We start from the raw sequence: 20473 nt of genomic DNA on the forward strand, positions 1-20473 counted from the left end.
TGGCAGTCACTTGGCACAGAAGAGAGCTGAGATGGTCCAGTCCCAGAGAAAGTGACCTACACATAAGGCAAGGTGACTTACTAATACTGTGACAAAGCTCAGCTGTGATCCTGGGGGAAACAAATCAGGTGTATGCTGTATCCCAGCAGAATCGCAAGTCCATACAAGGCTGTCCATAGCCCACAGTTCTGCTGGACAAACATAGCAGGCCTGATGGCCTCCTTGCTTCTGCCGTGTCCTAGTATGACCCAGCACTCTGTTCTTGAACACACATTAAGTGAAGTTACCAGCTCCTAAGCCTACAGCTTTTGGGCTCTGGTAATCAAAATAAAACTAGCAGTCTGCTCATGACCCACAAGGCCAGCCCGGCCCTACCTATGCCACCACCTTCCAGCCCTATTGCCCATCACCCCCTACTCCTCTCTCCCCAGTTCCTACCTTCTTTTATCCCATGTCCACCAAACTGAATGTCTAGAGCCTGTGTTCTTCCCACAGACCTGGCCCCCAAACTGAATGTCTAGAGCCTGTGTTCTTCCCACAGACCTGGCCCCTTCTCCAATGTCCTCTCCCATGAGTGTCACAGTCACTTTACAACAGTCCCTCCCCTACTCCACTGTCCACAGAGGATGCATTCCATGACCCTGGTTAATGCCCGAAACTGTGGTAAGTACTAAGCCCTATATAAACTGTGTTTCTTCCTATCCACACACCTGTGACAACCTTGTACATCTTCACTTAAAGGAAGCACTTTCCAAACAGCCGAGATCATCCCTCCTACATCGTGAGGCCCATTATCTGAGTTGAAGCATTGTGATAGCTCCAGGGTCAATCTGGTCACTGTGGTGGCTACTATAGAGACTGACCACTGGGAAGGGAGCATAGATATAGTGGCTACACTGGGCAAAGAACGATTACTTAAGTTCCAGGCAGGACAGGGCACTATAGTGCAATACTTCATAACAGTAATCTGAATGATGGACCATTCACAACTTAAAAATCATGTATTTTCGGGCTGGAGAGATGCTCAGTGGTTAAGAGCACTGCTAGCTCTTGTAGAGGACCCAGGTTTGGTTCCCAGTACCTGCATGGCCATTCAAAATTGTCTAACTCTGTATCAGAGGATCTGATGCCCTTGTCTGGCCTCCACAGGCACTGCATGCACATGGTACACAAGACATGTGTAAGCAAAAACACACATTATTATTTTCTTTAAAAAAAAAAAACTATTTCTGAAACCTTCTGAACTGAAATCATGGAAGATGAAAGCACAGATATGGGGAGTTTCTATATTTTTTCTATGACATACACATGGCTCAGCCTGGCTCTTAACTCAGGGCGTGGCCCATGGGCCATGTACTAGCAGCATAGCATCACATGGAACCAGTCAGAAAAACAGCCTTTTGAGACTGAATGGTAGAGCACTTGCCTGGCATGCAGGAGACCCTGGAATTCATCACCAGCACAAGGAATGGAAAGGAAAATGGGAAGCCAAGGAGGAAGTGGTGGAGGAGTAAGACTGGTCCTTGCCTTTCACCCCCAGTGATGCACTGATGCAGATTCCCTGGAGGAGGGCCCAGGGATGATATGCACTTTCAAATTTGAAATCTACTTCCTCTGCTTCATGTATGTCTCTACACAGATGTGTCAGCACAGGCGCATCACGCCACGCCACACCTCCTGCTGAATCCCCAGCCCAGAACAGTGTCTAGCAACAGTAGGTACTTAGTAAGTACCTAATAATGTCAGACATGGTGGCGCACACCTTTAACCCCAGCACTGAGGAGGCAGAAACAGGGAGAGCTCTGTGAGTTCAAGGCCAGTCTGGTCTACAGAGTGAGTTCCAGAACTATACAGAGAGACCCTGTCTCAAAAACAACAACAAAAACGTGGGCTGGCAAACAGCTCAGCGGGTAAGAGTGGTTGTCAGACAAGCCTAGTGACCTGAGTTTGACTCCTGGAAGGCACATAAAGTTGAGAACCAACTCCACAAAGTTACCCTCTGATACCCACATGCATGTGGACGTACCAGCATGCCCCCCACACAAGCATCATGCACAAAATAATAAATAAATGACAAATAATAAAAGAAGTAGTGTCAGGCATGGTGGCACAGGTTTGCAATCCCAGCATTTGGGAAGTAGAGGCAGGAGGATCAGAAGTTCAAGGCCATCTTCAGGGATAGGGAGTTCCAAGACCAGCCTGGGCTACATGAGGCCCTGTCTCATAAAACTCAAAAAATAAACCCTCCCTGTATAGGATCAAATAAGTGCTACTCAGGCCAATCAGTAAATGAGAGGAAGTCCAGCCCTAGTGGGGGTGGGGCTTTCTCTTACAGGGTTGTGAGATCAGCAACAATAGCCCATAAAGACTTGGCTTTCCAGAAACATGCAGAATGCTACCAGGCAAAGGTGGCACTCAGAACACTTGCCTGTTGGAGTACACTCACAACTCCAGGAGGACAGACACAGGTCAAAGAGCTCCACCACCTGCTGTGATTACAGGCCTAGACACAGGAGACAAGACAGCCTTCCTAGAAAAGGCAAGCAGAAGAGAACTTACCAGTCTTATCACCCTCTGTGTACAGTCTCAGAAAACAAGAACCCTCTCTGCTTCCCACACTGTCATTTTTTTACAAATTAGTGTTGGTAAAGTTCCCAAACCACCAGGATTCTCAGTTTCTAGATTCTTTCCCAGCAAGCTTTCAATGAAAAGTAGAAAAAGCTGTCTCTAAGAAAATATAACTAAGGAGCCGGAGAGATGACTTTGCTGTTAAAGTGGGCACTGCTCTTGCAGAGGCCCTACCTTTGGCTCCCTGCACTCATACCAGACAGCTCACAACCTCTTGTAACTCCAGCTCCTCCGGCGCACATTCGCCCTCTTCTGGCCTCCACTGGTACTTGCATTCACGTGCACACACCCTCACCGCCTCCCCCCACCCCATTAAAAATTAAATAATGAAGCGGGGCAAGATGGCAATCGCCTTTAATCTCAGCAATCCGGAGGCAGAGACAGGCCGATCTCAGTGAGTTCAAAGCCAGCCTTGCTTACAAAGCGAGTTCCAGAACAGCCTGGGCTGTAACATGGAGAAACTCCCTCTCAAAAAAAAAATTTTTTTTAATAATGAAGAATACTTAAATAAAGAAAGCAGTATCTAATGCTGCATGCCCGTGACCTGAATCCCTCTCCACAGCTCTGTCGGTTGCCAGTGCTATGCCTTAAAGTGGCAGTCTAACAGTGTCTCCTATTCCTTGAGAGCAGATCAGGGTCTCTCTTTTTGTGCTGGCACATACATGCCAGCACTGTAATATGTCCATTAAATGTTTCCTGAACAAAGCCTGCTTTGTTCAATTCGGTTTGCAACGCTATACTTCCAGTTGAGGACTGAGGACGCAGGCCCTGCAAAGCCCCCGCTACTCCACAGAGGACCACTACTCCCTGACCCCCTTCCTAACAAAGACGGCAACACCCGGCTGGATGCAGTCTCAGACGAGCGAGTGAAGCGGCCCTGAGCTCCCCACACAGGTGCGTCCCCCCTCTCCGCCCGCAACAGATGCCACCGCAAACAATACAGACTGCGAATGCACTGAAAACCAAGAAGTCCGCGAGCCTGGACTTGCCGGTAAGAAGGAAGGATAACGATGCAATTACAGCAATCGGACGCCACAGAAGAGGAATGCTAAACGGTGCAGGCCGGGACTGGACAGAGGGAGCTAAACCGCTCTGCTCCTCCACCGTCGCGCCCGTCCGCGCGTGCGCAATCCCCACGCGAGGCCACGCCCACGGCGCACAGGACTCCGCCTAGTCTCTCTACTGCAACCAGTCAACCCCGCGCACTCCACTTCCGGAGTGGTGTCCTAGCAACCGAGGACGCGACTACCCGCGGCGTGACTGCTTCCGGATCTGGCTTCTCCAGCTGTGTGTCTGTGGCTTAGAGCCTAGGAAGCTTAGGGCATCCTGTCTGCTCACCCTTCAGGGCGCATAAAAATGAGAGCTTCAAGGGCGTGGGCCAGCGGGTAAAGGCGCTGCTGCAAGCCTTATAACCTCAGTTCTATCTCTGGGACCTACCTGCGTGATGGGAGGAGAAAACAGACACCTGCAAGCAGTGTTTTGATCTCCACTTGTGTGCCGTAGTGAATGCCCACACATGCACGCATACAATAAATGTAATTTAAAAAAAAAATGGGTCTGGAGAAATGGCTCAGAGGTTAAGAGCGTGTTGTGCTTTTGCATAGGACCCGAGTTCAGTTCCCAGCACCCATGTCAGGCTGCTCACAACCTCCTGTAACTCCAGCTCTACGAAATCCGAAGCCTGAGGCTGATGGCCTCCATGGGCACCTGCACACATGTGACTCACACACACATACACACACAAATAAACGAATAGATAAATATAGCACTGGAGAGATGACTTGATAGTTAAGAACACTGACTGCTCTTCCAAAGAACCCTTCAATTCCCAGCACCCACAAGGTGGCTCACACCCTTCTATTAACTATGCATGTGGTCCACCAACACATATGTAGGTGAAACACATATACACATAAGATTTAAAAATAAAAAATTTAAAAAGACAGGATTCAAGATGGCAGACAACCTAGCAGCTGGAGGCCAAGTGAGTTCTGGGCAGGGTGTGCCATTCCTCTGTCTCCTACTGTCTCTCCTACTGCCATTCATTTTACTCCTATTTCTGACTAAGGAGCATTCCTCCAAACAGTGCATTTTATGAGCTGTTGTGTGTGTGTAGGCCAGACGCCAGCCTCAGGTATCTTTCCAAGACACCATCCACCATGGTTTTGTTGTTGTGGACACCCCTCCCCCAAGAGGTAAACTAGCAAGCCCCAGGGATCTGCCTAAGTCTGCTTCCCCAACTGTGGGATCACAAGTACATGGCACCATGCCTTGCTTTTTTTGTTTTTCGAGACAGGGTTTCTCTGTATTGCTTTGGAGGCTGTCCTGGAACTCTGTAGACCAGGCTGGCCTCCAACTTAGAGATCCGCTTGCCTCTGCCTCCCGAGTGCTGGGATTAAAAGCAGGCACTACATGGGGGGGGTGGTAGGGGAGGAGGGGAGGGAGAGGGAACCGGGATTGACATGTAAAACAATCTTTTTTCTAATTCAAATATAAAAAAAAATCTGAAAAAAAAAAGCATGTGCCACCGCTGCCTGGCCCCATACCCTGCTTTTCAAAATGGGTTCTGGAGTGGAACTCAGGTCCTCCTGGTAGCACGGCAAGTACTTTACCAACTAAGCTTTTAATTTATTTATGGTATGGGGGGCATGGGTGCATGGTGTGACAGCTATATGTAGAGATCAGAAGAAACTTGACAAAATTAGTTTTTTCCTTCTATCATGTGGGACCTGGGGATCAAACTTGGGATGTCAGTCTCAGCAGCAACCATTTATACCACTTGAGCCATCTCACTGGCCCCTCAACTGGACATTTAAAAATCTCTTTCTTGCAGGACTTGGTGGCACACACCTTTAATCCCAGCACTCAGGAAGCAGAGGCAGGCAGATCTCTGTGAGTTCAAGACCAGACTGGTCTACAAGAGCTGATTCCAGGACAGCTTCCAAAGCCACAGAGAAACCCTGCCTCAAACCTCTCCCCCCGCCAAAAAAAAATAAAATGCCTTATACCAATGAAGCGTCTTCAGTAAGTTTGGTATCAGCAGCTTAATGGAGGTAAACTGGTCCAGGTTGGAAATGAAGGGCGTTGGAAAGATTCCTTTTTTTTTTTTTTTTAAGATTTTTATTTATTATGTATACAACATTCTGCTTCCATGTATATCTGCACACCAGAAGAGGGCACAAGATCTCATAACAGATGGTTGTGAGTGTAAGACCCCCGGAAAGCTCAGGCTTCCAGGATCTTAGCCCAGGACCGAGGCCACCCCAATCACCAGGCTGAGTCGAAAGCTTGATGCAAACTGCACGAGGCTTTATTGCTGCTTAACGAGCTAACCCCATGTTAGCTCGGGTCTTTCACCCATTCGCCATGGCGGATGGCTACAAAGACAGTTCGAAGCGGATGCATAGAGATCTTATAGGGCAGCGTAAGGGGAGTGTCTAGGTGTATGCACAGGCTCAGGATTGGTGTGCCTCCAGGCTTGGAGGGCTTGCCCTCTGTTGATTGGTCAACTGGTTGTTACGGCCCGTAGGCCCTCCCAGGGTGGTTGCTATGCTCTGCAAGTCATTGCTGTGCACTTGTTCATAAAGCACACCCAGAGCAGTAAAGCATACCACCACCAGCTAACTTCTGATTGGTTCCTTGCCACGAGGCAGGCACCTAACCTCTAGTGACCAAGGCAAGGTCAGAAAAGCATGTGTCCTGCTGTTATGGGTGCTGAAATGGGGAGCTGGTCCCTTCAGTGAGCCACCATGTGGTTGCTGGAAATTGAACTCAGGGCCAGTGGAAGAGCAGTCAGTGCTCTTAACCTCTGAGCCATCTCTCCAGTCCTACAAACACCACCATCTTATTATTTTTTTTCCCCTGAGACGGGGTTTCTCTATGGCTTTGGAGGCTGTCCTGGAACTAGCTCTTGTTGACCAGGCTGGTCTTGAACGCAAAGAGATCTTCCTGCCTCTGCCTCCTGAGTGCTGGGACTAAAGGCATGCACCACCACCACCTGGAAAGATTCTTGAAAAGAAAAATAAATAAGTAAATAAACAAATAAGCCATAGTTGGTTGAAAGCCTGCCTGTGATGTTAGCAATGGAGAAGTTGAGGCGGGAAGATGGAGAGATCCTAGTTAGCCTAAGTTACACCTTATCCAAATAGAAAGAGTTGTGTCCTTGGCATGCACATGGTAGCTGCTCAAATATTTGTTGGGTTAGTTCACAACAAAGGAGCTACATGTATGCAGCCATGCCTCCCCTATGAAAGAGCAGGCTAAGGGCAGCCAGGAGGTGGGGTGAGGGGGTAGGGGTTGGGGACCTGTATCCACAGGCTTGCATCTCAGTTCTGACAGTTGGGCAAAGTCTTGTCTCCCAATTGCAGCTTCCTCACTTTGAAATGGGAATACTGACCTCAGTGCTACAGGGAAAATGTTTAAGCCTCTTGTGAAGAGCACCTAAAAAGGTGTCTGGCAGGTTTGACCAGTTCCTTTGCATGCAGACTACAGGGCCTCACTGGACTCACCTGAAGCCAAAATACAGGTGAGCCTGAGGGGGGTAGGGGGCGGGGGAGACTGTTCAGAGGAAGAGTAATAGGAGGGACAGTTCAGCCAATGTGGAGCATTTGCTGGGAGCTTTGTGTAAAAGATCAGAAAGGACAGACTGCCTCTCTGTGCTAATCTAATTATGTAAATTTAGTTTTTAAAAAAGCTTCAAGGAGTTTGAGACCAGATGAGGCAGCATGGTGAGACTTATCTCAAAACAAAATCAAAGCACATGTATACATAAATACATACATACATACAATACACTATACACACATACATGTACATAATACACTCAGACACATATACAATACACAAAGAGCATACATACACACACACAATACATAAAGGTCAGCAAAAAACAAAAACATAATACAAAATAGGCATTTGGATCTGTGCTTGTTGCCAAACCTGATGACCTGAGTTCACCAGGATCCCAGCACTCCACATGGTGGAGGAAGAGAACTGACTCCTGCAAGTTGCCCTCTGACCTTCACACAAGCTGGTACACACACACACACACACACACACACACACACACACACACACACACACACACACACAAGAGAGGAGAGAGAGAGAGAAAGACATGGTTTTCAATAGGCAGAGGGGTGGAGAGATGGATCCAACCAGCCGTAACTCTAGGTCCGGGGGATCTGACACCCTCTCTGCCTTCCATGGTCACTGCTCAATGTGGTGTACAGATTTACACGTCAGCAAAACACTCATAGACATCAAAGAAAAATAAATCTTTAGATAGCGAAACAAAACAAACCCTAAGCCCAGATCTACTATTTGAGCCAAAATCTGATAACTCTCTCAGTGGGTCTCATTCTCCTTCCTTCTCTTTTTCTTCCCTTCTTTTCTTGCTCATAAAATAATAGTTGTCTAGGATATGTATGGTGGTTTGAATAAGAATGCCCCCCCAATTGGCTCCTTACTTGAATGTTTAGTCACCAGGGAGTGGCACTATTTGAAAGGATTAAAAGGATTAAGTGGTATGGCCTTGGTTGGAGGAAGTGTGTTACTGGGGGTGGCCTATGAGGTTTCAAATATCCATGCCAGGTTTCAAATATCCACCCAGGCTCTCTTTCTGCTTACAGATAAGGATGCAGAACTTTCAGTAACTTCTCCAGCACCGTGTCTGCCTGCATGCTGCCATGCTCCCGGTCATGATAATGGACAATGTGTGAGGCCCTAGGTATGTAAGAGCCCAGTAATGGTGATAATAATATTGTACTGGGCACAATGGCTCACACACACTGGCCTGAGCAACTCTGACAAATAAATAAAAAATAAGAAGCTGGAAGTTCAGTGGGTAGAGCACTCATGTAGTTATGATGCTCCGGGTTCAATCCCTAGTACCAGACAAGATGGACCACCGTGGTTGACACAATCTTATAACCCCAGCACTTGAGAAGCAGAGGCTGGAGGCTTAGAAATTCAAGGTTTGTTTTGGCTATTTAGAGTTTGAGGTTAGCCTGGGATATATGAGACTCTCTCTCAAAAGCCATAAACAAGGACCGGAGAGACTCTCTCTCAAAAGCCATAAACAAGGACAGACTGTTACTGTTAAAATTGAAGGCAAGCAAGTAAGTATTATGTTAATATATTAATTAAATATGATTTTTTGAAACAAGATCTTGCTATGTCACTCTGGCTGGCCTGGAATTGTCTGTGGAGATGAACTCTCAGTGGTCTAACTGTCTATGTCTCCCAAGTGCTGGGATTAAAGGTGTGTGGCACCACATTTGGCTAAATATACCTGATTTTTTAAAAATGATCTGATTTTTTTTAATTTTTATTTTTTGGGGGGGTTCAAGACAAGGGTTTCTCTGTGGCTTGGAAGGCTGTCCTGGAACTAGCTCTTGTAGACCAGACTGATCTCAAACTCCCAGAAATCAGCCTGCCTCTGCCTTCCCAGTGTTGGGATTAAAGGCATGTGCTACCACTGCCTGGCCATTATTTTTTTTTTTTTTTTTTTTGGTTTTTCAAGACAGGGTTTCTCTGTGTAGCTTTGAAGCCTGCCCTGGCACTCAGTCCGTAGACCAGGCTGGCCTCAAACTCACAGAGATCTGCCTGACTTTTTTTTTTTTTTTTTTTAATTTTTAGAGACAGGCTTTCTCTGTCAATTTGGAGCTTATCCTGGAACTTACTCTGTAGACCAGGCTGACCTGGAACTCATAGAGATCCTCCTGCTTCTGCCTCACAAGTGCCCAGCATGATCTGAATTGTTACTCAGATTTTTTAAACTATTTTGAAGAGCACAGCTTTCTCTCACTGTTAAGATGTCTAAACCAAGGAACTAGACTTAGTCAAAGACAGATCCACTTTTGGATCTGGCTTTCTGCCCAAGAGACCATCTGCTTTAAGTCTGTGCCATGACTAGAAAACTAGACAATGTTTCCAACAAACAAAAACACCAAGAAATTCTCGGAAAACTCAAAAACAGATGAGTGTGGAAATCCCAATTTAAAAAGAAGTACAGGCCAGGCAGTGGTGGCACATGCCTTTAATCCCAGCATTTGGGAGGCAGAAGCAGGTGGATCTCTGTGAGTTCAAGGCCAGCCTGGTCTATAAAGTAAGTTACAAAGTGAGTTCCAGGACAGTTAGGGCTGTTATATAGAGAAACCTTGTCTTGAAAGACAAAAACAAAACAAAACAAAAAACATGAGTACAAATACTCAAGAAAAATGTAAAGTTTCTTTGCAAGCCCTTGGAATTACCCCTGCAGGATGTGTGGAAGGGACCGCCAGAAGGCAGTTAGGTGGAGAGTCACTGGCTGAGGCAGTCCATGGGGGAGCAAGGGGTATGTCTGGGGATCAGACAGAAGCCATCAGAGCGTTTAGCAGCCCTTCTAACCCTTTAATGTAGTGGTTCTCAACCTTTCTAATGCTATAACCCTTTAATACAGTTCCTCATGGTGACCCCAACCAGAAAATTATTTCGTTGCTACTTCATAACTATAATTTTGCTACTGTTACGAATTGCAACATAAATATGTGATAAGCAATCCCTGTGAAGGAGTTGTTAGGGATTGCTAAACACAAGTTGAGACCTACTTTTAAAATTGTTTTAAGTAGTTTTAAGTAGAGCTGGCAATTTTGAGAAATACACAAAATTCAGCAAAAGAATTGAGCAAACAGTGAGTGCAATCAACACGCTGGACAGGATCAACCCATCTGCCAAAGCCAGCCAGCTGCCTGCTTTCCCATAGCTCAGGGAGTCTCTTACATTTTGCAGTCAGTTTATTGATAAGGAACTACAATGATTTTAGTGCCAGTTAACTGAATGGACCCCTTTCCTTCCTGGTCCAGTTTCATTTCTGTTGCTGTGATAAAATACCCACACCAAAGGGCAAGAAAGGGTTTATTTTGTTTATAATTAATCCCCTGTCACTGTCCATCATTAGGGAAGTCAACAAAGAAAATCACATCACAAGATTTTTTTTTCTTATTGCTTTCTCTCTCATCTAGCTGTTTCCAGTTTTATCTAGTTCAGGGCCATGCCAAGGGAATGGTGCTGCCTACAGTGGGCTAAGTCTTTTTACATTAGTTAACAACTAGACAGACCTCCACAGATAATCCCACAGGCCAAGCTAGTGTAGAGGATTCCTCCTCTGAAGCTCTTAATTCTCAGGTAATTTTAGGTCTCCGCTAGTTGATGATTCAAAATGGGAATTCATTATTGGGCTGGGTTACAGCCAGGAAGGTAAACAACTCAAAATAGCTTTAGGAAGTCCCTGAAACTGACCAGATTCACTATTCCCCTCCCTGCTAGAGTAAACAATAAAAGCAGAGCATAACCCTCAGAATAGCTGCAAAGAAGACTGTGAGACCAGACCAGCTGCCTGGAAGAAACAGAAACCTACTGAGCTGCAAGAGGCTTAGATCAACCTGGAAAGGACACTCTCCAACATGTTGAGCTGCCCGTTGAGCTGTGCCCAGCTTTGTGAGCTGTCACCCGTGCTGGAGTGAGTTTTGGTGATGCAACTGTCTTTGAGTCATTTCTATTCCTATAAGTAACCCCTCACCCATATTCATATAAGTAACTCCAATAAAACTTACGGCTCATAAAGTCTGGACTTTGGTGGTATCCATACTTTGGTCTGTCAATGGCTCCCTATCTGGGGTGAATAGACCTATGTGTAGCATCTCGCCACCCTTTCACCCCCCACCCCCCACCAAAAGTTTTATCAAACAACACATGCTTAGCATGTACAAACAACATGCAGAGCTTAATCTCTGGAGGACCTGTGGTATGGGGGGGTATTCATTTATCTCATTGCAAATCTGTATGACCTGTGCTTGTATTTAATCACTATTCTATTTTCATTTTCACCAATAAGAAGGTTGGGAAAATGGGCTCAGTGGTTAAAAGTATTTACTGCTCTTGCAGAGGATGGGAGTTCAGTTCCCAGCATCCTCATGGCAACTCACAACTTTAGTTCTAGGGAATCAAATGCTCCCTCTGGCATTGCACGGACATACATGCAGACAAAACACCCATACACATAAAATAAAAATAAATCCTTTAGGAAAAAAATGAAAAAGGAAGTTATAAAAGTGCACACCACTTGTCAATAGAAGCGCCTGGATTTGAAGCACTAAAATCTGACCATTCATGCTACAGAACTTTCTGTCAAAAACAAATAAATATCTCACCTCCCTCTCCCACCCGCCTCCAGGTGCCAGTGCCTTTTCCATTCCTAACCATTTACATTTAGCACCATCTAGTGGGATGATGTAATACAACCAGCTCCTGCTGTCGTGAGGTCCAGAAGAAAAGTACCTTTGAGTGAGGCTCTTTTGTGCTTGTGTCTCCTGGCATGGTGGAAGGAGAAGACTGCATGACACTCCCTGGCCTTGCCCTGCGGATGCTGAGGGATGCGTTTGAGCCTAGTGTATAGAAAGAAGCTCTTGAAAATCCTTGCGCAGGGCGCTATTCTAGGACAGCCTGGAGTCCAGAAATGAACCTGGCCCATGGACAGCTGGAGAGGCTCAGAATGCTACTATGCTTCTGATGGTGAGGGTGGCAGTGGGGGAACCAGTCCCTGGGAATAAACCTGTCAGGGATAAATGAATGCATAAGTGCAAATCCAATCTCCACCTCCCAATTCTGCACCAGCAGCTCACAAACCCTATAGAGGCAGGGTGAGTTCCCCATGGCTGAGGGACCAAGAGGACATTTCAACCACGAAAGTGCCTTTATATTGCCAGTGTTATGGGAGTGGGCAAGTCTTCACCTGGCAATCTTCCAGTAACAGCAGCTGACAGGGCTGCTCCCTGGTGGGGCCTGGCTGTCTATTCCCTCATTCTCTCCCCACTCCTTTTCTTGTTGATTTCTGCCCCTCCAGGGACTCCACCCTTGTGTCCTCATACTGAGTTAGCCTTGTTTCTTCACTGGGTAAAGCTAAGTGGGTGTTCAGTCTGTAAGGAAGAAAGAATGAAAACAGGATTTTTTTTTTTTTCAGACAGGGTTTTTTGTAGCTTTGGAGCCTGTCCTGGAACTCTCTCTGTAGATCAGGCTGGCCTTGAACTCACTGAGATCTGCTTGCCTCTGCCTCCCAAGTGCTGGGATTAAAGGCATGTGCCATCACTACCCAACTTTTCTTTCTTTCTTTTTTGTTCTCTCTCTCTCTCTCTCTCTCTCTCTCTCTCTCTCTCTCTGTGTGTGTGTGTGTGTGTGTGGTGTGTGTGTGTGTGTGTTGTGTTTGTTTTTTGAGACAGTGTTTCTCTGTGTAGCTTTGGAGACTGTCCTGGAACTCACTCTGTAGACAAGACTGGCTTTGAACTCACAGAGATCCATCTGCCTCTGCCTCCCAAGTGCTGGGATTAAAAGCGTGAGCCACCAACATCTGGCAACAGGATGGATTTGTGTCCTGGATAGTTGCCATGCAAACTGTGACTGGACACTACCTCCCTGCATGGCCCTCCTCTAAAATGGCGTTAGAAAGACACCATTCGTTATTAAGGCAAGAGTAATCTCAAGTATGGACCACTACCCAGAGCATGTCTCTTCATCCAAGAGCAAGACCAAGGTTCAAGGTTCAAGTTCCCTATTGAGTGGGGATGGGGCAAAGGGTTGGAAAGGGAGAGCCCAGAGCTCAGATCCTCCCTATCGGACTGGGAAATCTGACCTAACTCCTCACTTTTTAGCCCCCTCACCAGGCTCACTACAGCCCATTGCCTTCTGCATAGCTAATAGGAGCCAGCTGTGAGAGATGAAGCAGGTCTTCCCAAGAGCCAGGCACTGCTCCCCACCTCACCTACAGCACAGGCTTCCTGTTCTTTTTTTTTTTTTTTTTTTTTTTTCATATTGCCTGGGGTTGGACCACTGCAAGCCAAGAGATCCAGCAGGTATCAGAGGAAATTTAAGCCTGGTCAGGAGCAGGCTCCTTGTTTGATGTCCTTTCTTCTATACAAGGTGGAGGCAAGCAGGCTGTGGATGGTTAAAAGAGGAGGAGCGGAGGTTTGGGGGGGGGGAAATGCAGACCACAGAGGCCCTGGTAGTCTAGGTATCACTGAGCCTGTCATCTGGAGCCAGCCTGTCACATGTTTGTCCCCCCAGCCTTCCCAAGGCTGTTCATCTGTGTCCCAGAGAGTTGAAATGAAAGACTGTGAAGGTCTGAGGAAGACTGGCTTCCTGGAAGGAGTATGCAGGGATACCACCCAACACTTTTCTCCCAGTCCCATGGTCCCTCCCAGGATGTAGTGAGACCCTCTCTGAACCCCATGAACCTTGTCCTCCAGGATCCTGGGTCTGCGGCTATCTTGGGAAGGAGTTTTACAGCTGCGTGTGCTGTGGAGCCGACAGTCTTTTACCATTACAAGCCATGTGAGGCACATGGCTCTGGCCTGTGACAAGCTTTGTCTTCCCCTCACTCCTTGCACTTTTCACACCTCCTGCCTGCAGACAGCACCCAAGGCCCTTATAGACCAGGCAGCTGGGCAGGTGATCTTTGCCATCTTGTCATTGAGTAAACCATGAAGCCTGGGAAGTGTTAGACGAGAGTTGAGCCTTCTCCACAGGACCTCCCCAAGGCACCCCAAGCTCCATGCCCCAGCCCCATGGAATATAGAGGAAACACCCAGTGGTTGGGAGTCTGGGTCAGGTCTCCAGCTCCCCTGAGCCCCACATGATTAACCTGGGGGCCCATGGAAAACCTTGGCTAGGGGTTCCAATTAAGGTGCCCTCAATTTAACAGGCTGCATCTCCATTTTGTTCCTTCTCTCAGAACTCTAGTCCAGCCCCAAAAGAAGATGGAGAAAGAAAAACAGAACGGGGGGGGGGGAGCTGGAGGGATGGTTCAGTGGGTAAGAGCTCTTGTTGCTCCTGCAGATGACCCAGGGTCAGTCAGTTCCCAGCAGCTATATGACAGCTCCCAACCACCTGTAATTGCAGCTCCAGGGGATCCAGTGTCCTCTTCTGACCTCTGTGGGCACCAGGCACAATACATGCTTGTAGACATAAAATAAATCTAAAAATAAAGTAAAAAGGGACCCTGACCCCTATACTGGTTGTTAGACTTTCTTTACTAGTTGTAATTGCTCCTTTAGATTAGGAGTTCCCTGGGCATAAGAGTGATAGGTCTTCCATGTGTCCCCAGGATCACACTGAGGAGGTGGAGGGAGCTTTGAGGATGTTCTCCAATGAGGGACCCAGATGGTGGAAGTCACAAACTGATGAGTTCAGATGAGGGCTATGCAAGAAAGCCGAACCCCTCTGACATCAGCTTCCTCGCCTCTAAAATTAGGCTGTGACATGACTTAAGGCAGGATATGGAGAAGGACGAAGAGATGTAACACCATCCGGCTTTACAACTGAACTCAGCACCTGAAGGCAGAAGGCCAGCCTGTTGGGGCCTGTGTTAGTTAGGGTTTCTACTGCTGTGATAAAAAAAAAAAAAAAAAAAAAGGAAAGAAAAGAAAAAAAAAAAGGCCAAAAGCGACTTGGGGAGGAAATGGTTTATTTTACCTTACTAAGCCTATCATCCATGGAAGTCAGGGCAGGATCTCAAGCTGAACCTGGAGGCAGGAGCTGATGCAGAGGTTATGGAGGGGTGCTGCTTACTGGCTTGTTCCTCATGGCTTGCTCAGCCTGCTTTCATATAGAGCCCAGGGTGGCACTGCCCACAGTGAAGTGGCCGCTCCCACATTAATCATAAATCAATAAGATGCACCATAGGCTTGCCCACAACACATTCTGATGGGAGTCTTTCAATGACTCTAGCTTGTAGCCAGCTGATAAAAAATCAGCCAGCACAGGGTCCAACACAAGCCTCCTTAGGACTGTCCTGCCAGAGCCCCCAACACCATATGCTCATGCTTGGCCCAGGCCTCACTGAGTATAGAGAGTACTGTGCTTGACAGTGCCTTCCATCTCAGGCAAAGTACCAGGTCATCCTTTTCTTTCTATCTTTAGAACACTGTATTCTCAGCAGGGAGGTGGTGGTGTACACCTTTAATCTGAGCACTCAGGACACAGAGGCAGGCAGAGTTCGAGGCCAGCTTGGTCTACAGAGTGAGTTCCAGGACAGCCAGGGCTACACAGAGAAACCCTGTAAAAAAAAAAAAAAAGAAAAGAAAAAAGAAAAGAGAAAGTAACTAAAACACACAGGTCAAAGGACACAAATATTCCAAATGTTTCAGATGATCTCTGGATACCCAAACTAAAGGTGGCATCCACATGGTCTTAGAGAACAGGCTGTGGCTGTGCCCTGCCTTGCCCATCCTGTGTCATCCACACTGGCTGGCACCACCACTGCCTTTATTTACATTTCTTTGGACTGGGGAAATGGCTTGGTGGGTAAGAGTACTTGCTGTGCAAGCATGAGGACCTGAGTTCAGACCCCAGTGCTGTGTGGAGAGTTGGACACAGTCACCTATGCGCCTGTAGCCCTGGTGCTATGGTGAGTGGAGACAGGAGCATTTCTGGGGCTTGCTGGTCACTAACCTAGCCCCTGGCTCAGTGAGAGTCCTTAATTCAAAGGAATAAGACAGAGTGATTGAGCAGGACATGTGAAATCCCACTCTGGTTTCTATGCATATGCGCCTGCACGTATACACACACTGCAAAATATATATAATAAAGCTCTATCTGCATTTCTTTCAGAATTCAGGGGAACACAGTAACATATAAACTTCCACAGAGGAAAAGACATGCCTGCCAGAACTTTAAAGACAAATAGATGATTTCCTGTGAGAGGAAAAGTCCAGAAACACTTCTGTCCCTCTTGGTCCTCTTCATGCTTTGAGGCAAGAGAAGCAGCAGCTGAGAAAGGCTGAGAAAGAGAGGCCCATGGGCTAGGAATGACAAGCTGGTTCCTGCCTCCCGTGGGACCTTGAGGGTGACCTGTCTGATCTGGGCTTCCTCTGTGACACAGGGATAGCAGGGCTGTGAGGATGGGAGAAAGTCTCTCATTATGAGACAGATCTCTGCTTAGGGCCTTTTGTGAATGCCGGAAAGTAAACATGTTCTCAGGCCGTGCCTTCCTAGTCAGAGAGGAGGGGAGCTGGGCCAGAAGAGGCCTGTCTCAGGGGTGCCCTGAGAGCAGACATGTGGACAGCCCTGACTCCCCATGTTTTCTGAAGGTGCATGGTGAGTTTCTGGGGCCGTAATTGTTTTGAGAAAACCTGCTATCACGCCGATAAGCTGCCTGTCAAAGGATGTTATTTCTGGATGGGAGGAGATTCCGCAGGGCTGGGGCTCCTTCCTGTCTGCACTATGTGGGTCCACTGCCTCCCACCAGACCTGACTTGAATGATAACCAGGGGACGTCCACAGCCTGTTGCTCAAGGCCTCCATGATGCTGCGATGCTGTGGGGCCTGGTATCACAGGACCCTGGATTCCTGGAATTGTCTGACAGAGTGGAGGTCTGTTCTCCATCCCCTGACAGGCCATGCATGCCAAAACAGGTTATTTCAGTCACTCCAGCCACTGACTTTTGGCTTGATGCATATCTATATTAAATCACTATTAAATAGCTATGGCTGAGCAAGCCACAGTGCCTATTCTGCTGGGACTGTTTTCAGTTGTGATGTTCTTTTTGTCACCAGTGAATCTAGCCTTGCCTGGACAACCATGGACTCAGATGGCTGAGTCTCCCTGGCAGCTGTCAATCTGGATCTTGTTGAAAAATTCTCATCTTTTAACATATTGAGTCTGATCTGTTGTCCTTTGTGGGCTTGGTTTCTATCTAGTATTGATTTTTTATTTCTTTACCAAAACACACACAATGATACACATTTGACTCGGTGCGTGGTGGGCTGTGTGTGTGCCGAGTAGCCTCATCTATGTCACCCAAGAGGTTCTCTTGTGCCCTCTTTTCACCAATTCCTGTCTCCATTACTTTCCCCTCTGTTCACAGATGAGCTTTGCCTTGCTACAAATTTCATGTAGGAGCAACCACAGGTCTAGGAGACAACTCAGTTGGAAAAGCCATTGCTGAGTTCAGTTCCTGCACCTATCTAAACATCTGGGTGTGTCAGTGCTGGCCCGATCCCAGGGTTGGGAACACAGAAACAGAGAGATCCCTGGGCATAGCTGGCTAGCCAGTCTAGCCCCACTGGTGAATGGCAGGTCCAGTAAAAGGTATGCTATGACAGCACTCTACCAACCCAACACCTATTTTTTTTTTTTTTTGAGGCAGGGTTTCACTATATAGTCCAGGCTAGCCTGAAACTCTTCAATCCTTCTGTTTCAGTTTGTAGAATGTGGATTGCAGGTGTCCCTGCATTAGATGCTATCAGTATTTGTTAACCAAAGGATCCAAAGTCAGCTCAAAGCCAAAACTTGACCTAAAGGAAGTGCTCTTCTGTCGAGTGTCACCTGAGCTTTGGATCCTTGCATGGATACAAGTGGTCATGGGCAGCTGGGGGTGGTGGCACATGCCTTTAATCCCAGCACTCGGGAGGCAGAGGCAGGCAGATGTCTGTGAGTTCAAGTCCAGCCTGGTCTACAGAGCGAGTTCCAGGACAGACTCCACAGAAAAACCCTGTCTCAAGGGAAAAAAACAAAAAAGACAAGTGGTCAAGGGCACAGAAGGCTGCCAGATTGATTAAGATGCCCCAAGGCCATTGCAAGCAGCACCTCTGGATCAAGGCCCTCAGAGAAGAAAGGGGTGCGTCCCTGAGTCATGGCCCTCTCAGGTTACAGTATGCATAGCCTAGTGGCTCCCAGACAGAACATGTGACCTACATGGTAAAGGAGGGAACTGACTCCTGAGGGTCATCCTCTGACCTCCACAAGCTTATTCCTCTCCCCACAAAATGAATAAATGTTTCAAAAAATGTGGAAGGTAGCCGGGGCAGTGGTGGCCCACGCCTTTAATCCCAGCTCTTGGGAGGCAGAGGCAGGCGAATCTCTGTGAGTTCCAGACAAGCCTGGTCTACAAGAGCTAGTTCCAGGACAGCCTCCAAAGCCACAGAGAAACCCTGTCTCGAAAAAAAAAAAAAATTGACACCATGTGGGTGCTGGAACCAGAACCCAGGGCCTCTGCAAGAGTACCAAGTGTTCTTAACCACTGAGCCCCTAATAATAAATTTTTTATTAATGTGTGAAGAAAAAAAGAAGAATGTGGACGGTAAGAGGGAAAGTGCTGAACCCCAGGGACAGACAGTGGCAGCCTCCATTATTATCACTTTTATTATTTCTTGCGCCAGGACCTCTGGGCCACTAATAGGAAGCCACATTCTTTTTTTTTCCCACGTAGATTTTTTGAGACAGGGTTTCTCTGTGTAGCCCTGGCTGTCCTGGAACTCTCTCTGTAGACCAGACAAGCCTTGAACTCACAGAGATCCACCTGCTTCTGTCTCCTGAGTACCGGGAGCTACACTCATATTTAAGCAGTTTTGCCTCATTTTCCTTCATTTGTCTCCTTTTCTTTTTAAAATTCATTTTAGACGGTGTTTCATGTATCCCAGGCTGACCTGGAACTCACTGTATAACTGAGGATGGTCTTGAGCTCCTCGAACCCCCCTGCTTCCACTTCCCAAGTCCTGGTATTACAGGTGCATATCAACACATCCAGCTTTTCTTTCTAACTTAAGAAACTGTTTCTGGTTGTATTGTTCAGAACCCACCCAACTTCCCAGCCTGCCCGGCGGCAGGGCCTGCGAGGATGAGCCAGTGCACCTGCCTATCCTCTCCTTTTGATCAGTATGTTGTCTTGCCGATCTTTCAGGCTAAATATGTTTTAAATGTTTTCACTCACCCCTCTCCTGGGCCCTTAAGTCCCCATCTGGCCCCAAACTGGCCTCCTTCCTCCATCTCCTCTGCTAATGTTTGTGGAACACTTACTATGTGCCTCCAGATGCTCTTGCACTCATCTTCAAACATGTCAGGCCTTAATCCCCTGAGACCTCCTGTCATTTCCTCCCCTCTCAGTGTCTCAATCTGCTCATCTGTAAAGTGCAGTGGCAGAGAGAGGCCTGTCCTACCCTCGGCCCTCACCCTGATTCCAGGCTGTGGCAATCCCTATGAGCCAAAGGTCAGGGTTAAATTCGTTTTTGAGCTTGAAGGTGATGGAAGAATCACAGAGCTGGAAGGTCAGAGTGGCATGTTAGGAAGGCCTCTGAGATTAAAGTCTGCCTGGACCCTCTAAATATGGGGGGGGGGCTGTCATCCTATGTCAGGAGAACATTTAGGAAGCCCCCAAGAATCACCTCTTTCCTGACAAGGAGAGGGAAGAGCCAAGCCAAAGGCTTGGTAAACCACCCAGTAGGAAGCACCTGCCCCAGACCCTGACCTCTGCTACCCCAGAAGAGCTGACCTAGGGTAAACAAGCTTTGTTGTTGTCTAGATAATGGTTACTTTGTAATTTGGTCAACACACCTTGGAGCTCCGGGTCCAGAGAACTGGAGACTCAACTCCTCCCACTCCGTCTGTAATTCTAGATTTCTCCTCCCAGTGATCCCCTCCTTCACCCTAAACCTTCGCTGGAGGGCTAGGAGAGTTGACCGGATCTCCGAAGGTGTTGGTTGAGGGGGCGGGCGGGGCGGGGGGGGCTGGGAGGTGCAGTGGGAAGTTAGCGCAGGCGGGAGCTCAGGGAAACCATGGACTCCAAGGCTGGTTTCTGGGAAAGAGTTTTAGCATTCGTGAAGATTTAAAGACACCTAACTCCCAAGTGTGGACAACCTAAAGAGCGCAGAGTTTTAAACACTGGCTTCACACTCGCTTACCAATCAAGCTGTCGTACGTTCTGAGCCTCAGTTTCTACTTGGGTAAGAGGTCAGGGTAAAAAGCACCGAGCGCTAAGAGTACTGTGAGGACCAAGCAGGCAGCCCTTGCTGGCTGCTAGGGCTTGGATGATACACG

General features: G+C 47.5%; 1 protein-coding gene across 1 annotated transcript in view; it reads left to right on the plus strand.

Annotated features, from left to right (window-relative positions):
- The first annotated feature begins 7711 nt into the window (after positions 1–7711).
- Bik (BCL2 interacting killer) overlaps positions 7712–20473 on the plus strand; it is a 30030-nt gene continuing 17268 nt past the window's right edge. The window contains exons 1-2 of the mRNA XM_035440798.1: positions 7712–8356; positions 10936–11128. The gene's annotated coding sequence lies outside the window, so the exon portion shown is untranslated. The remainder of the gene's footprint in view (positions 8357–10935; positions 11129–20473) is intronic.

Source organism: Cricetulus griseus, chromosome 2 (genome assembly GCF_003668045.3).
Source record: "Cricetulus griseus strain 17A/GY chromosome 2, alternate assembly CriGri-PICRH-1.0, whole genome shotgun sequence".
Taxonomy (NCBI): domain Eukaryota; kingdom Metazoa; phylum Chordata; class Mammalia; order Rodentia; family Cricetidae; genus Cricetulus; species Cricetulus griseus.